The sequence below is a fragment of the Myxocyprinus asiaticus genome, chromosome 21 (genome assembly GCF_019703515.2).
Source record: "Myxocyprinus asiaticus isolate MX2 ecotype Aquarium Trade chromosome 21, UBuf_Myxa_2, whole genome shotgun sequence".
NCBI lineage: Eukaryota > Metazoa > Chordata > Actinopteri > Cypriniformes > Catostomidae > Myxocyprinus > Myxocyprinus asiaticus.
Window position 1 is genome coordinate 12173768 of NC_059364.1, and position 19441 is coordinate 12193208.

Genomic DNA, 19441 nt, shown 5'->3' on the forward strand with positions numbered 1-19441 from the left:
CCTGAGCTGAGATGGTCTGAGGTCATTTGCAGTATTCTCATAGATGATACTATTCTTGCAAAAAAAATTCAGAAGACTGAAACAAAGAAAGAGTGAGAACCCTTCACATTTGCATATTCCATGAGACTGCACGCCTCCGAACAAACAGCACGTCAGACATGCACATAGACGGCTTTTCTGTCATCTGTTCTTAAAAATATAATAAAGTGAATTTCATCAAGCGCGTGTCTGTGTGTCTAACAGCATTTCTTGTGTCATTCCGAATCCGAGACGACTAACAATTACCCACCATGCACATTATATTCTCTACCTGCAATTAAACGTCTTCTGTCAGTGCACGTACTTTGCTGCTGGTGTAATTTGATACGTTGGTAAAGAACATCTGACTTTCAATGTGTTATTTAGGTTCATTTATCATGGGTCGCAAACTCTTCATTAGGCAACTATTCTTTATTTAAGACTATTCTATTTGTTAGGCTATTGTATTGATATTGGAAGTTCCATTCATAATGTTTCCCCCTTTTACCCAGTATAACATTTCACACCGGTGTTGTCCCTTGTACCGAGTAAAAACAGTAACACCATACACTGTGGCAACCCTACTGTCAAGTGAGGTAAACAGCCTCTGTAGGAGGTTACAGTGCTCTCATCACACACCAAACCAGACAGGATAACTGCTTTGATGGAGTTAGAGCTTGTTTTTTTCTTTTCTTTTCTTTTTGCAGATGACACATTGAAAGGTGCAACTCCAGGAAATGAGTTGGTAGATATTTTCCTCCAGATCAAGGCTATAAAATAACTGATAGCTGTCAGAATAAGGCTGAAGTCCATGAAAGTAGATTTAAAATCAGTTGCAAAGATTTCAGCGTAGATTCGAAGCCTGCAAAATCTACGACTTTCAGAAGAGTCTATACATTTCAGATAATTCTATTACTTTTTGAAGAGTCTGTAACTATCAGAAAGGTCTATCATTTTAACTTTCAGAAGAATCTATATTGTCAGGAAAAGTCTATACATTTTAGAAGAGTCTACAATGTTCAGAAGACTATAAATTTGAGAACTGTACTTAACTCTCAGAAAAGTAAATAATTTTAACTTTCAGAAGAGTCTAGAATTTTTAGAACAGTCTATAATGTTCAGAAGAGTCTTTAGACCATTTCAAGGACTTAAACAGCTGCGCATGTCTGACCCTGAAGCATTTCCGATAGCTGCATTTTTACAACCAAGAACTGTCAAAATAAAATGACTAGCGCATACTTTTAGAGTCTAGCTAAAACAAAACAAATGAGATATTTGCAAAAACTGAAAAACTGACTTATCCAGACGTGTTATTGTTACTGAGCACATCTACGCAAGAGAGGCGATGAAAGTGTATCGTGGTTTAGATGCTCACAGTTATTTCTTCAGCGGCAAGGTCGGAATATTGTATCACTCCTGTTATAATCAACGAAGCTGTTAACGCTGCAAACGTGTAACTTGCAGACAAGGTAAGGGTTTTCTTTTTAATTAATGTGGCATGGGGGGTGTGGTCATGTGTCGGTCTGCGGGAGAGAGTCGTGCAAACAGGCCTTCCTTAAGGTAAAGTCCGCACTGTGTGGGGGGCCGCTTTTAAATGCACCTGATTTCTCTCTCCCCTTTATTTTGCAGGCTGATGCATCTGACAGGGGGCTGGGCATGGTGCTCTCGCAGGAGGTGGGAGGGGAGGAACGGGCAGTGCTATTTGTTAGTCGTAAGCTCTCCTTCAGGGAGACAAAATATAGTACCATCGAGAAGGAGTGTCTTGCGATTAAGTGGGCTGTTCTGACCCTCCACTACTACCTGCTGGGGTGAGCCTTCGCCCTCTGTTCCGATCACGCTCCTCTGCAGTGGCTCCACCGCATGAAGGATACTAACGCGCAGATCACCCATTGGTATCTGGCTCTCCAGCCCTTTAAATTCAAGGTGGTCCACAGACCGGGGGCGCAGATGGTTGTGGCTGACTTTCTCTCCAGAAATGGGGAGGGAGTAGGCAGGCCGGATGTTGCCCTGGCCTGAGTCAGCGGTGGGGGCATGTGGCATGGGGGGCGTGGTCATGCGTCGGTCTGCGGGAGAGAGAGAGCAGTAAGGCTCGTCACCTGGTTCATAATTATCTCTAACACCTGTCTCTCATAGTGATGGCGGAGGGAGACTTAAGAAAGCACGCCAGAGCATCACAGAGGGAGAGAGAGTGACCAGAAAGCAATCCCTCAGCAGCTATATTAGAACCCTTATTGGAGAATTGTTACCTAGTTTTTTATCTTATTTTATTAAAGGGTTAGTTCAACCAAAAATGAAACTTCTCTCATCATTTACTCCACCTCATGCCATCCCAGATGTGTATGACTTTCTTTTTTCTGCTGAACACAAACTTAGATTTTTAGAAGAATATTTCATCTCTCAAGATGTACGGTGAAAAGGGAGTTATATTTTGGTCTGTTCTCACCCAAAACCAACTGGATCGCTTCAAAAGACATTAATTAAACCACTGGAGTCATGTGGATTAATTTTATGCTGACTTTATCCTCTTTTTTTGGAGCTTCAAAGGCCTGATCACCATTCACTTGCATTATATGGACCTACAGAGCTGAGATATTCTTCTAAAAATCTTTGTGTGTGTGTGTGTGTGTGTGTTCTGCACAAGATGGGAAGTCATACATATGGGATGGCATGAGGGAGAGTAAATGATGAGAGAATTTTCCTGTTTGGGTGAACTATCCCTTTAATTTCAGGGTAATATACCACAAAGAATAATGTTATACATTTCCATTAAATCACAAATGTAAAATATAAAAAATGTTGGCTAGATTTAAACTGCTAAATAAAGCCGGAAATGCATCATCACGTCTGTGACAAAGGTCCATGCTGCCAAAATCTGCGCATACAGTTTTCAATGATAAAATAGGCTACTGGACTGTGAGAGGATGTTTGGAGCTACTGAAGAAGATTCAGCAATAAAATGCCTGAAATACTTTACAGGAATCCAACTTGGAGCAGTTTGGTTATTTTCCATATTACTTCAGGTGAAATCACACACACACACACACACACATAAAAATGATTAATTTAGTTCCAAGTTATTTTGAGGGCAGAAACTGCAGTGGAATATTGGAAAAACTTCAGTTTACAGTTAAACGTAAAAAAAATCTACAAACCAACACACAATCAAACTAACAAACTAAGATTTAATTTAATACCCAAAGTTCCCTGTTTTCTAGGCTTAAAGGCATCTGTGGGTCAGAGGTCTGGCCTGCTGCCTCAGTAAACAGAGAGTGTAAAGGTGAGATGCAGCTGTGCCAGCGCGGTTATGATACAACATCTGAAACATTGTATTCTGTCAGAGGGGAGCTCACAAACACTCATAACCATAAAGAATGAACACTGAAAACTTACTCAGAACTTTATCTGAGTTAAAGCACATTGTGTAAATAGAACAAGTGCATCAAAAACAGAAATAATACACAAACACCAGTGGCATGTAATAGACTGAAATGAGGAGGCAAAGTCCTTTCTATGGCTTCAGGGTTTTTGAGTTTATGTTTATATTTTAGAGCTGAACATATTAACTCGACAACAAAACATGACAAACTTCCACGAGACTTTTAATTTGAACTTTGCCATTGTCTCCTCAAATTCACTCAATACTAAAGGAGCTCCATGAGAACATAGTCAGCTCAAGGGAGACTGGTGTCGCATTTGGACAAGGTTACTTAAACAAATTGTGCTTTTTCACTACTTGGTTTCAAATTTCATAATATTTGTTCATTTTCTTACTCTAACTGTTTTTAGAAGGCACTGCCTCTTTGAAATATGACAGACAGACACATAAATGTGACACAGATGTTGCACAAAAATAAACAAATCCATTACAGCTAACAGATCACTACTTATCCTTACTCCTACAAGTTTTCCATACTAAAATCACACAAGACAAAAAAAAAAACTAGCACATTTTAATTGTACTCTTAATAATTTTGCATGTTTTTAATATGCAAAAATATGGTCACAGTTATTGCTTTTGTTTTGTGTACTAAAGACAAGATATTTGTAGATTTCATTGGAAGCAGGTTTATTATAGTTATATAATGTTTTTATTCAGTTTGCATGTTTATAATATTTTAAACTTGGCCTTTGAATTTAGTTTATTTTTCATTTGTTTTTACAATATTTCAAGGCTGCCACAATTAACACATTAACTGATATCATTCCAATATGGTTAACAATGTAACATTTCTCATGGCCATCTAGTGTTATTTCTATAAAGTTGCATTTTCATGTTTAATGAAGGTGCATTGGTTATAAAAATTACACAGTTCATAATACAGTGTGTTTTAAAAACTAAAACTGGAATACATTTTCATGGTCAATTATCTGGTTGTTTTTATTTTTAATTAGTTTTTGGAGTGATGAAAATGTATTTTAGTTTAGTTTTTCCGATTATGTTTTTATTTTTATTTCACTTAAAGGAATGTTCTGGGTTCAATACAAGTGAAGCTCAATTGACTGCATTTGTGGCATAATGTTGATTACCACAAAAATTAATTTAGACTCGTTCCTCCTTTTCTTTAAAAAAAAAAAGCAAACATCTGGGTTTTAGTGAGGCACTTACAATGGAAGTTAATGGGGACAATAAAAGTGACCGTGACCAATTTTTGGAGGGTTTAAACGCAGCTTATAATTTAATTAAAGCACTTGCATTAATTCTTCTGTTAAAACTTGTGTATTATTTTATCTGTAAAGTTGTTTAAATGGTCATTTTTACAGTTGTTTTAGGGTTTGTTGACATCACATTGTCATGGTAATGAAGTTGTAAAACTGGCTATAACTTTACAAAGAATAGGTTTATAAGCGATTTTATCACACTAAAATAATTTTTACACACATTTCCTTTATGTCTTGTGGTTATACTTTTGAAAAAGTGAATGTTTTAATGTAAAAAATATTGGCCCCCGATTCACTTCCATTGTAAGTGCCTCACTGGAACCCCTTTTTGCTTTTTTTAAAGAAAAGGAGTAACGAGTCAAAATTTATTTTTGTGGTAATCAACATTATGCCACAAATGCTGTTGATTGAGCTTAACTTGTATTGAACCCGGAATATCCCTTTAAGAAAAATATTTTTATTTTATTTTCGTTTTAGCTTCCATTAACAAACCAAATTAATACTGATTGGAAGTCATCAGAGTTTAGCACTTTCCTACAGCCACTCTTGTAAAACTCTGACTGGCTACAAGCCAGACACACATACCACTAAACAAAAGGCCAAGGACAGGACGAAGAAACCCCTACACACAACACAGTCCCTGGGAGAACTTTTCTCCATCCTAATAAGGTCCTCCTGCCAACTTGAGATTTCTTTGAATTTACACACCTACAATCCCGCATCACCCCAGTAACTGAGACAGAAACTTTTGTATACACTTGTAGCAAATTGCACACATATACACATGCATCAAATAAAATAAAAAAATCAAATCCCTTTATTGTCACTCAACCATATACACAAGTGCAAAAGTGGGTGAAAGTCTTGGGTGCAGTTCCAAGCAACACAGCAGTGTATACACACACATTATTTGTGTCTGAAACACTTTCAGCTGCTGAAACCATTCACATTCTCCTAAATGAGACACGTTGAAGAGAAAACTTCTCTTTCAGGAAGTGAGGGACGATAAGAAAAGCTAGCATTCTAAAACCAGAGACTGAGAGTTCTCTGACTAAATAAAAACATGCAAAAAATAAGAAATGAACAGGACACGAAACAAAAGTGTGGAAAAGAAAGGAGGAGAGAGAGAAAACATGAATTCTGAGGTAACTAAATCAGACAGGCTGGTTACTTGGTCTGAAGTTTGGTCCAGTATAGGCTACCTGTCAGTTGTCACAAAGGCTAACATACAGAAGAGTCCACAAGTGTTTGACTATTTTATTAGTGTGGAAACTAAGTGTTTATGACCACAACTGAAACTTCATTCTAACCAAAACCTGTAATCTCTCATTTTGAATCTATTTTGAACATTCATTAACCTTGTGCGACCCCGTGTCCACATGCGTGGACGTTGTATTTTGGCTTCGCTACACGCAACGTATGATTTAAAATAAATTAAACTGACTGAATACTGTTCACAAGACTCTAGACTGTCATTTAAGGGTTAAACTTCTGCCGCACTGAGTTACGTGACACATCAACATGACGTCGATTTCTGTGAAGCACTTCTACGGCGCAGAGCCAACAAAAGTGCTTCTGGTAAGAAACCTCTTTAAGTTATTTAACTGAAACCTGCTTGGGTGTAAAAAGGTGTTTTGTTTGATATACTGCTCGTCAGCTCACTGATAAACATTATGTCCACATATGTGGATTTTGGGACATTATTCCCTCAAAACTTGAAAAAAACAAGTTAGTTATTTTGAATAACTTTAAACATTATCTGTGGGTCATTTCGCATAATTTTAATATAAATTGTTATATTTTGTTATCACTGTACAATGCGGTTCTATTCATTAACATTAGTAAATGCATTTCTATATTACTGTGCATTTTCACACTGAGAATAAATGGGTTCGTATAAAAGCTGAACATTTTTTATAGAGTTAGGATGAAAATAAGGTGCATATTGTACTGTTCTGAGACCAGTGCAGACAAACAGAACACTGGAGGTTAAGTCTTTCACTAAATAGTCAGCAAGGGAGCATCCTATAACTCTCTGTATATTAACATGGTTGGCAATGGGGGCCTGGGTAGCTCAGCGAGAATTGATGCTGACTACCACCACTGGAGTCGTGAGTTCAAATCCAGGGTGTGCTGAGTGACTCCAGCCAGATCTCCTAAGCAACCAAATTGTCCCGGTTGCTAGGGAGGGTAGAGTCACATGGGGTAACCAACTCATGGTCGCAATTAGGGGTTCTCGCTCTCAATGTGGCATGTGGTAAGTTGTGCGTGGATCGCGGAGAGTAGCATGAGCCTCCACGTGCTGGGAGTCTCCACGGTGTCATACACAACGATCCACGTGATAAGATGCGCGGATTGACTGTCTCAGAAACAGAGGCAACTGAGACTTGTCCTCCGCCACCCGGATTGAGGTGAGTAACCGCGCCACCACATGGACCTACTAAGTAGTGGGAATTGGGCATTCCAAATTGGGGAGAAAAGGGGATAAAACATTTTTTAAAACATGGTTGGCAATGATTAGATGATGCTGGTCATTACTTTGAATCAGAATTGTTTATTCAGCTTTACAGAAAATCAGCTGTAATGTCTGTAACGTCATGTAACTTCGTCCCGCTGTCCACATAGCCTATGTGGACATCAGTTTTTAGGAAAACTATTTGCTCTAGAAATTTGCTTGTTTATTAGGTGCTACTAATAACATATCAAGAAGGGAAATAATAATAAAGGGAAAAATGCACATAGCAGTCACATTTGGTTCTCAGGAGGTTACACATCATACAGTTTCTTATATAAAAAGGTAGAAAAGTGATTCTACAGGAATGGGTAAATTTGGTGAAAGTTTTATTGCTTCATACAGTTTAATAAGAAGCCAATGCAGTAAGCCATTGAATATTTATTTATAGAGGATGCTGTCCGGAACTATACTGAGTATTTTGCTCACTTGTCACATCGGCTAACACAGAGTCGACTTGTGTGTGATTGTGTTATGACCACAGTTAAAACCTCATTCTAACCTAAAACCATCAATCTCTCATTTAAATGCTAAAAAAATCACTAAACATCAGACATCAAACAACAGTATTAAGAGTCTACAAAAATGAAGGGTAAATACAGTGTATGGATTACTCTTGCATAAGTTACACTTTAATAAGTGTCCATTGAGGCAAACCTTTGAATATGCCTGAAAACATCATTACAAATACCACTGATTTTGAGTGATAATATGCCATTACGTCCAATCTGAGCCCTTGAGCATTGCTAAAGAGGACAGGGACCTTTGTTTAAACTGTCAAACAGTGTTTCCTCTTCTCCCTCGCATTCTCCAGCATTTCTGCCTTCAACAAAACATGCCAAAAATGCATGAACTAAACACATGAACTGGAGAGTTGCTGAAATCCCTTGAGCAATTGTGCTATATTTATGTGTGCTACTATTTTCCACATTTTAGACTAATAATTATGTCATCGAAACAATGAAACAACACAAATTAGAGTATTTAAATTAGACTATTCAGTGACCAAAAAACATCAAACAAATATAAAAAGGTATCTTATATAAGAATTTCTTCAAAGTAAAAAAACTGTTGCCTAGATTACAGCTCTGCACTCTCTATATACTGTATATATTTGTTTTTGTACAGAAACTCATACTTAGGCAGATTGAGATTCGTCTACAAAACTAATCTCAACCATAAACCACTAGAACGAAAGGTTTCTAAGATCATGAGCAATAAATTCAGTCAAGAGTGTCCAAAATTTTGACTGGTAGTGCATTTAGGACAGACAGGTGCACAGTCGAATTACACAACTGTATCTCAATATAGTACGTTGTAGTAGTTCCTTGCTTTAGTTACATTTAGATGGTTTTGGAAAATGTGTCTACAGAACCGATATTTTGACATTTTCCCCTTGGCCACTAAGAGACTGAATACAAAATAAGTATGGATACAAAACCACAACATGACAGATGGTCCAGTTAATATCAGATTTTGAACGTTCTCTTTTTGTTATGCTATCGTAACTGATGAATTATTCTCCTTAGATTGTAGTCTGTTATTCTGATGACCTGAGGTGACCTGTCCGCACCACTGCTGTTCTACTTAGAACACCTCTTTCTGTGGTTTTATTCTGTCATTGGACTCTCTGTTCAATCCTTTCACGTTCTCTGTCAGAACCCCTCGCTTCTTAATCACAAATGTCATTATCATTTTATCATTTTCAGCTTTGAAAAATGGACTGTGTTTGCATAGAGCCAATGTTGTATGAATGTGTCAGACACCTGCAGATACATAATAAGCGCTGGAATTTACTGTACAACCCAACAATAACAGTAATTACATTGCTGTTGTATAAGTACAATATATTTTATTACTATTAGTATTGCAAAAGTTTTTATATAGCTGTTATCACTAGGCTACACTGAAGAAAACTTATGTTCACCTGAATATATATACTGACTCATCAAACCTTTAGTCGTCATCCATCAACAACTTACTCTCTCTTTCACTAAGGCCGGGACCAACATTTTTGGGGCATTTAGGTTTTCACCTTTCAAGTTTACGGTCTCTAAGAACAGTCAGTCCAAAGGTTTTCTAGCACTTTTGTGGCGTTTACATTACAAAGATTTACCAAGGTAAGCATATTTCCCTAAATGCAATTGTTACTATAGTTACTGATATTTCTGTAAAATCATAATAAATGAATGTGGGGTCTCTTTCAACCAGTCAAAGAAGCTTTCAAAATCTTTCAGTTGTTTTTGTTTCTTTTTATGACAGATGTAACAAGTTACCACAGTTTTATTGTAAATACAAATTAACTATGGTATTTTGACGGGAACTATAGGTTACCATGGTGCATTTCAGCAAGGTTTCACTTACCGGTAACAGGCAGCAGATGATGTGGAGCTCGAGAGCACAGATGTGTTTGATCAGCCGTGCACGCGCTGCGCATCCGTATCGATCAGACTTACTGCAAGCGAAGAGAAAGAACAGCACTTAAGTAAGCGACAGACGCAGAGAGGGAGGGAAACAGAGAGAGAGAGAGCGAGAGAGAGAGAGAGATGCAACACCTGGTTGTGTCCTAATAGCGCACTTTGACTGGTTGTACTTATGGAAAAATAAATAAAAATCTGTATGATAGATTAAAAAAAAGTAGCTGCGCCCTCGAGGAGCCGCCCCTACACTTACTGCACAGGACGAGAAAGAGATTCTCAACATTTGATTCTGACAAAGAACAAGAACTACACCAAATCACAATATTCTTACCACAATTTGACATATTCATTATTAAAAGCAAACTAGTAAGTAACTAATTGGTAAAAGGGGTATTGATCACACACAATCATTATCTTTCTTATCTGATTATTATTATTATTATTATTATTATTATTTTTTAACTGAGTAGAAGTTTGAAAGTGATTTGATGATCTGCAGGGGCGATTCTAGGATTTAAATTTTAGGGGTACTCAGCCACCAATAACACTATAAGGTGTACACAACCCAATCTCAAGAAAAGCCGTACATAATTTACGAGTTGGCTATTTCGTATGGTCTCGCACGATGTTGTTCGCATAAACTCGTACAATGCCCAGATATCTAATGTGGAAGTAAGCGCGAGTTCCGCACACAAGGCGTTAAGGACATACTTATTCATATTATGCCCTTACCCAAACCCCTTATCTATACTTAACCAATCAATAGAGTGTGTAAACATGATAGGAAGCTGTTGTGTGTGACAGAAGCATGTAATTGTCATGTATTAGATGAAATGATGTCCAGCGACGTCATTGGCTGTAGTGAAAGTGCATGTAGCAGCCAATAATGTAATAACTACCGTTAATGTAATAACTGCCAAAAAAATTTAAAAAAAATTTTTATTAACCCAGCCAATAATGTAAGAACTTATTACATTATGGGCAAAAAGTTATTACGTTATTGGTTCAGAAATTTTATTACATTATTGGTAAGTTATTACATTATTGACTTTTCTTACATTAAGAATGGAAAATTAATTACATTATTGGCAGTTATTACATTAACGGTAGTTATTACATTATTGGCTGCTGCATTGCAGTCCCGCGATATCATACGAATTAGCCATATATAGAAAAGTCGTACGAATCCTGACGATTTCACCATGAGAGTGTGTTGCAAATACACCAGGGGTCGGCAACCTTTTTGACATGGAGTGCCATTTACAATGGCTGTGTCAACACCACCCCTGCAAATGTATGTGATTTTCCGAAGTATGAGTCCACTTGTGACAATGTTTCTATTTTGAATTTTTCAAATTTAATCGTTTATTGTTCATTACAAATTATATTATCAGCATAACAGTTTGAGTGAAAATTTTGTGCAAAACCCGATGATTATGATATAATCATGATCATGCATGTGAATTTTCACAGAGCATTTTACGTGCTTTAATGAAAGAAGACCAGTCCTTTTGTTCAAAATGAGCTAACAGTTAATGTCACACATTTGGTTACGAAATTGCGTGGAATCTTAAATATTTCTTATATTATGTCATCGTAATCATGTAATCACTAGCACGCAAGCAACTGCGAGAGAGGAGCAGGCTATTTTATTTATATGAGGTTTTTTGCACCTGCATTCCAATCTACATTTTGATGTAATCCTTCCTCATGATCATGCAGCGGGTTTTCATCAGCTAAATGGGAGGCTAAACACTATTAAAACAAGCCGATCAACTGTTTTAGCCCTTTTCGGGGAATCGCACCTACAAAATCCTAAAACTTTATTTCCAGGTTTAATTTATATTTTGATTTTTGAACCCCACGATGTGGGTTTATGTTTTCTCTTTTAATCATTTAATGTCATTTTGAATGTGACAGTGGTTTAAGGAGGGTGTACCTGCATGCTGGGTTGGAAATCTCAAGGATTAATAGTGGTGTTTTCCTTATTACATCACGTGTTCTGAAAGCAAAAAGAAACAAATGAAACATGGAATGTAGGCTGTCATCCGCGCAGTCTGGCTGAAGCAAAGCGGGCGCGTTTATTCAACGCGATTAACCGAAATTGAAGCGCTGCCGGCTCGTGATGCACGAATGGCTTGCACGCACTGCATGAGTCTGTTGGGTATACTGCAGTCTCATCACATTTTAACTTTTTGAAAACTCATGAAAGCTCATGAAAACACGCTGTGTGATCATGAGGAAGGATTACATCAAGATATAGATTGGAATGAAGGTGCAGATTTTATAAATTAGTCTACTCCTCTCTCACCCTTGCTGGCGTGCCAGTGATTAACCCTCCACGTGCCAATGCATAGGCTGATGTATGAATTTAATGTATTTCACCCTGTTGCATAGATGGTGTTTTGTTTTTAAATTGTGTTTTATATAATTCAAGCTAGCCAGCTAATATTCATTTAGAACATTATTTTCCAATAGTAAGTTTATAAGTTATAAATATAACTAAAATGATGAGGGAACTTTAATTTTTGGGTGAAATATTACTTTAAGGGACAGATGGTGGAGCATCAGAGATCACCCCTTAACTCACCTTTGCCAGACATTCAGATAGTGTTTTTCAAAAGGCTCAACGACACCTAGGCCTTCTTCGGAGGCTGCAGACATTTAATATCAGCGAGGACATTTTAACAGTTGTGTACAAATCGCTTATTGTATCTGTGCTCACCTTCAATATTTCATCCTGGTTCAACTCCCTTTCAGTTAAATTTAAAAATAGACTTTCAAGACTCATAAATCAGGCAAGCAAGATAATAGATAGGCTATAACAAAAGAATCTCTCTTAGAACTCTGCACACTGGCAATCGAAAGGAAAGCCTCCCTCATTGCAATGGATCTTTTCCATCCCCTTCCTTTCAACAGCTCCCATCTGGGAGATGATACATGGTACCTCTGAAATAAGCAGCCAAGATTAACTTTTAGGTCCCAGCTCTTTTATTGTTTTTTTTTTAATGCATGTATATAATGTATGTATTTCTTATGCAATGTACTGTATGTGCTTACTTTATTGAGCCTTCAGTGAAAGAAAAATGTTTTATCCCCTGTGGGATAGAAAAATTAAGTCTTTTTTTATTTATTTTTTTTTATTAGTGCTCTGAGAGATGTTTTGAACATCATTGGTATTTGGAGACACACCATGTGGATAAGAAAAAAAATTGAGAAAGCATGAAGATTGTCAACAGTAACACACAAAGTCAATTAAGATCAATATTAGACAATATTCTGAGTAACAAAAAGAAATAATGTGGTGCAAATGGTAACTTACTCACACACTCATGCACATTTCTCTCTCACCCTCTCAGCATGACATCTTCCTGTTCCAGCTATTTTCCCTCCAAATCCTTTTATCCAACATACTGGACTCTCTCCCTTTTTTTTCTCTCTCTCTCTCTCCTCCTCATCCTTCCTCACCTCCTTGGCTTTTAAATGATCTACACCAAACTAATAAATGTTGTCAAAAAACTAAATATTTCACAAAAGGATTGTGAAATCATCTGCAAATCCCTGTACTTCTTCCTCATCCAATCATGCTGGCTGACTCCATTTCACGACCAAAGTAAAACATGAGCTGGAACAGGAGACGAATTAAAGAACCATGTTCCTTTTCAAGACCTCTTCATACTCTTTTATTAGCAGGGAACTAAGTGAAGAGAGAGAGGAAGAGGGGCAACGAGTAGAATTTTTCATTCCGTCATACACTACTTACACCGCTTCTCGGCAGGTGAGGTTTAATTCTGCAGAATGCCGTTCATAATTATTTCTGAATTACAGTTATTTCTCCCACTGGTCTCCGAGCAGCAGAAGTAATGGCAAATGCCAGGTGGAGTGGGCAGAGCTGGGTCCATTATCTCCTGTAATAGCCAGCCGGTAGTAAAATGAACTGGTATATGGACCTATTGGTTGGTTCAGTTAATGGCTCAGGGGAGATATTTCTATAGATAACTGGGTTCCTAGTATTACATCTGAGGTCTTCATTAAAACCAGTTTAGCTGTGGTCGTAACATTATAAGAGATAAGAAGAAATTATAAAAAAAAGAAAAAAAAGAAAAAGGGGATAAAAGGGAATGGAAAAGTTGAGTCCACATAATAAAAGAGTTTCAGACTTTGACAAATGACTAGCAGCAACCTTTCCTCGGTTCAGACTGGAAGCCATCAAACTGTGTCCTTTAGGATTTGGTTCCATGTCCTAATAGACTTTTTATAATGCCCTGTAGCCTAATCATGCACTAAACAAGCCTTTTCCTACAACGTTTCGCCAATATCATTTGCTCTGATTGTTTACAGTCGCAGATTTATGCGAATTGCAGAATGAATAAACGCAAAGTAATAATTATTTTCCTAGAGTAGCTGGTTTAGGATTAGATTCTTTATTCTTGTGATTTTAGACAGATTAACGGCAGGAGTTGCTAAATGTTCCCATATCCGCGATTAGACTTTTGAGGTGGACAGTCTTTTAAAACCATGTGTTCAAATACTTGAGTTTTTCTATAACAGTAAGTCAATTTGAGTTCAAAGATTTAAATCAATTTTATAAAGTCAGCCAAAGGGAAGAGGAGTTGCTTAAGGTTCCCATGTCTGTGAACTAGCTTGGTCAATGACCTTCTCCGTGTCAGAATAATAGACTGTGCTCTATAACCTACAGGAGAAAGCAACTGCTTACCAAGTCTAGAAGTCAAACTTTTCTCATCTGCAATGCATACACACACAGTCAGTGATGTTTGTCTCTTTTAATGTGTAACATTTACTTTTAAAAGTAATCATTTAGACTCAATCATTTAACAGGTACTTTTATCCAAAGCGACTTACAAATGGGGAAAAGCAACAGCAATTTATCAAAACTGGAGCCAACCATATTAGCAGTACAGCAATACAGTATTTGAAGAGCAAATAATAGTTCAAAACCAAGAGCAGAAGTTTAACTGCATAAAGTAGATTGCAAAAGAGCTTTTTGTTAATAGAAAGTGCCTTTATTTATAGTCACAGATAAATAAAGCACTTGTCGAAGATGGGAGGGGATAGGGTCTAGAGGAGAGGTTGTAGAGGGGTTAGAGAGAGGAAGTTTGGAGATTCTTTGTTTGGGTTCTGCAGAAGAAAGTAAGGCATACACATATGGGATGACATGAGGGTGAATAAATGATGAGAGAATTTTCATTTTTGGGTGAACTGTCCCTTTAAGAAAGAGAGAAGCGGACAGACTGTTACTTTAACTTTACCATTCTTCAGCCATGTATGTGCTGAACAGGAGGAAGATTTGTCCATTAACCCTCGGTTAGAAGAAAAGAGGACTGTGCTGCCATAGCAACATGCAGGCTGTTTCCCAAACCTGGGCTGTTGTGGTCATGTGGCTGGGTTAGAGACAGGTTGCGAGTTAGTGTCTGTGTGTGAATGAGAGAGCGAACGAGAGAGATGTCTTTATGTTGTATACAGCAGTAAGAACATAATGGAGGGTGCAGTAAAATGTAGTTTGAATAAAACTAAAGCAAAATACAGTACAGTGAATAAAATAAAGAGTAAATAAAAATAAAAACAAAAAAGCAAACCTTACAAGAAAAGTCATTCTCACCTTCTGAAATTCGACCCACAATGGTAGACTGGCAAAAACCAGTACTATTACTACTGCTAATACTTAAGGTCAAGAAATTTGAAGAATTCCCTACTCCCAAGTATTAAAGGGATAGTTTGCCAAAAAAAATTAATTCTATCATCATTTATTTCCCTCCTTCATGTTGCTACAATCCCATATGACTCTCTGTCTTCTGTGAAACACAAAATAAGAAGTTAGGGAGTGTTAGCCTCAGTCATCATTCACTTTCACTGTGTGGAAAAAAGATGCAATGAAAGTGAATGGTGACTGATGCCAACATACATCCTAAGATCTCCTTGCACAGAAAAAAAAAAAAAAGTCAAATGGGTTTGGAATGACAAAACATTGAATAAATTACAGAATTTTCATTTTTGGATGAACTGTCCCTTTAAACTTTGGCCTGTAACCCATTTGTGAAACGGACATGAATGATACCTTAAATCATGTAACTTATTAAGTAGATCAGACTTACAATTTTCACCTGGCAGACAATAAAAAGGGGATATTATGGAGTGAAAAAAGGGGAATATAAAAAAGACTTGGGGCTGGGCAACCACTTAGCAACCACCCCTAACAACCTAGCAACCTCATAGCAACAACCTGGCATGGCAAATTTTGCATGGGCAAGCACCCCTCAAAATATAGTTGGATGTTTGAATTTAGCAGGTAAACATTTACGAATAAGCTCGGAAGAGTGACCGAGCTCTCACTCACCTGCAAAAAGAAAATTTCTCATAAGGACACAAACAACATACACACATCATGGGTACACAACTCAGGGAATGAGAGATTCAGATTTAGAAAGAAGCAGATCACTGCTTCAATCTCTCCATGTTTGTCCCAATAGATCCTGTTATTCATTAATTTATAAATAAACAGCCAATACAAATCTGCAGTCTCTGTTAGAGTGATCTAAAGGGAATATTTGCTCTTTCTGAGCTGTGATCACCCTTAATTTCTAGTTGGCGGAGATACATGTTAGTGCATACTCATAGCCAAAACCCCTCTTTCACACAGAGACACCTCGGCACTACCTGAAGATTCGCTCAGATGTGAAAAAAGAACAACAGACTTGAGCACCCTGTACTGATGCAGGGACAAAATGAAATTGAAAAAGAAAGATATTTTTTCTACACTTTCTCATCTATTAGAACAGGTCTGAAACTCTAATGCACAAATATGGTCTCTTTTCCTTCTTTTATACCGTGATATTTCATTCAGTGAAGCTCCATTTTGTTTCACTGTCACTGGCAATACAGATAGAAATCGCTACGCAAAATATCTCAGATACTGGGTCAGGGTTTATTGTTTTCCTGGATATTCTCTCTCTCTCTCATTCAATGTTTTTTTATTTTATTTATTTATTTATTTTTCTTGAGCGACGGAGGGGGAAAGGGCATTGAACAATGAAGCTTCATCCCAAAACTTATTTTCTGGTATTAGCCACACTACATTCAGAAATACATTTTAATGCGTCACGGATAAAACTGTAAAATTAGTCTCTTTTAGTTTATTGCACTTGTTCCACAAGGCCATCGTCATGGAAGTCCCTCTGATAATCTTCTGTTCATTTACAGGCTTGCAAGTTGTTCTCAGATATCACATTTCCTGAATGAAGGGAAATGTTTTACACATCCGTTTAGAAGTGCACTCAGTGATTTTTCTTTAATTGAAACGTTTTACCCAATGAAATGAATAGTACTTCTGAAAAATATCCTAATCTATAAATGCAAAACATTTTCTTCTAGCAGTATGGATTAGAGTGAGTCTATAGTAATTGTAAATAGCTTTATACAGTATAACAACAATAAAAGTCTATGGTATTTCAGATAACCATCTTAACGTGTTCTTTATGTCTAGTTACTATGGAAATCTCTCAGTAAACATTCTGTGAAACAAACTGATCCTTTAGAACAGTGGTACTCAACCCTATTCCTGGAGGCCCCCAACACTACACATTTTGGATATCTCCCTAATCAAACATATCTGATTCAACTCATCAGCTCTTTAGTGGAGACTCCAAGATCTGAATTGGGTGTATCGGAAAAGGGAGACATACAAAATGTGCAGTGTTGGAGGGCCTCCAGGAACAGGGATGAGAACCACAGCTTTAGAAAACCTCCTGCTGACAGGGTCAGCACAGATTAGCACCAAGACCCACTGGCCCTTCACAGCACTAAACTACCTTTGTGAATGAGTATGTGGCAAAACATAGCATCATCACTGTTCTGTTTCTTCTGAAAATCCAAAGCGAGCAGTTTCCAGGAACTACTTGCACAAAAATGGACAGGCAAACACAGGTTCACTGAGGGTAAAGACCCAAGTTAAAATCATGTTCAGATAAACACACACACAGTGAGGTAGGGTACAATAGGGCTAAAAGCTAAAGTGTATAAAGAGTGAAAAAATAAATGTATTTTTATTGAATATTGATGGAGCAAAATAAATTGTGTAAAAATAAATAATAACAGCAAGTTGTTTTGATGAAAATAAAATTGTGATAAAAGGCCCCCACATTTCAGGTAAAAGGCCCCCAGGGGGGGGTTTAGTGATATCGTGTAAATGTAGTGTCATTATAGGGCAAAATTTGTCAACTTAAGCAAATACTTTTGAGACAGCGAAATGCTTTTTTTTTTTTCTTTTTTTTTAAGATAATGCTAATTAAAAATAGCCACTACAGAAAAGGATTAACCACTTTCTGTTCATTTCAATCACATTTGGCATTTTATAACATCTCAAGTATTCTATTAACAAATTAATCTCCATTGTGACTGGATCAGTCAATGTGAGCCCACTTTTTCAGAACAAATCTATTATCCCTATTTAAAAATGTGTGTTTATGGGGGCCTTTAGCACTGCAACAGGGGGACGTTTTACCCCAAATACTATCCTTTCACTTATTGGACAGTAATTAAAAAACTTTTGATTGAATCACCTTGAACAAAACTGTAAATGACAAATACATTTTTTGTCTCAAAATAAATGTGATAATTGATTTGAAAAGTCAATCCAAAACAATTTGCAATAAACACAACGGCAAAATAAGCGGACAACTATTTCTTGAAAGTGATGACAAAAGGAGCAATTGGGTGAGAGACTATTATTAAACTTTGCAAGTTTATAATTTACTGGGTAACAATTATGAATAATCATAAAAGAGACTTTAACAGCTTTGTTGGGCAGAAGATTTTTTTTTTCTGAAGAAGCCAGAATTCTTTCCATTCTATGTCACTGAATGTATTATTCCAAAAACTTATACAGGCAGGTAAAGAGATCTGAGTTCTGTTAATAATTTATCTAATTTGTTTATTTGAAAAGCTACTACACACAAAAAGACATTGATCAATAAATAGATTAGAGCTGTCAAAATTGGAAGGGGAGCATAAAGGACCTTTGGGGCCAGACTTGAGTAATAATTTGACACAAACAGGAATTGCGCCCAAAATTATAGCATACTCTCTTGGGGGGACTGAAAATTCCCTGAAAATAAAACTTAAGACATTGCACGCAATGATGTCATGGATCAGGAATATTTTGTTGCTGTTTAGTGTTTTGGGAGAAAATAAAATCAAAAGTGCCTTTTATCCCGGAGGACCTTTAGCCCCATACTACCCTCTGTTGATCAAATATCTCCCCCCAATTCCATGGATATTACAGTACATTTTTGAAAATAAAATAAAATTCTTTGCAAACTTTAAATGAACTTCGACAAAGAAGACTTAAAAACTTTTTGCTTCAATAAACTCAAGCGCTCTGATATTATGACTTATTTCATGCTCGTTATTGCTAATTACAGGCCTGGTTATTATTTCGATTTAATAAGGTATAAGCAAATAGATTTTAAGCCCCAGGATCCACAAAAAGAAAAACTCATTATCAGAAATGTGTTTGCGCTCCCAAAACAAAGAGAGGTTATTAAACATTTGCTTAATTTTTCATCTTTTTCTTTTTATCAGCTCTGGTTTCATCTGTACAAATATTCTTCAAAAAAAAAAAAAAAAAAAACCCAAGCACAAACTAATTTTTGTTTTCTGTGAACCACAAAATAAAATTGACTCCTCACCACCAGTAGGAGACAGTGTAATCTACAAAACAAACAAACAAACAAACAAACAAACAAATAATTAATCTATCCTATTGTTCTCCACTGTTTAATTTTTTATTCATTTTTACACATATTTATTTGTGTGG

At 36.8% G+C, this 19441-nt stretch overlaps 1 protein-coding gene across 1 annotated transcript in view; it reads right to left on the minus strand.

The window, feature by feature from the left end:
• The window catches only part of LOC127411648 (estrogen receptor beta-2-like), a 37982-nt gene extending 28322 nt beyond the window's left edge, over window positions 1-9660 (minus strand). Inside the window, exon 1 of the mRNA XM_051647361.1 lies at window positions 9554-9660. The gene's annotated coding sequence lies outside the window, so the exon portion shown is untranslated. The remainder of the gene's footprint in view (window positions 1-9553) is intronic.
• Between the last annotated feature and the right edge of the window lie 9781 nt (window positions 9661-19441).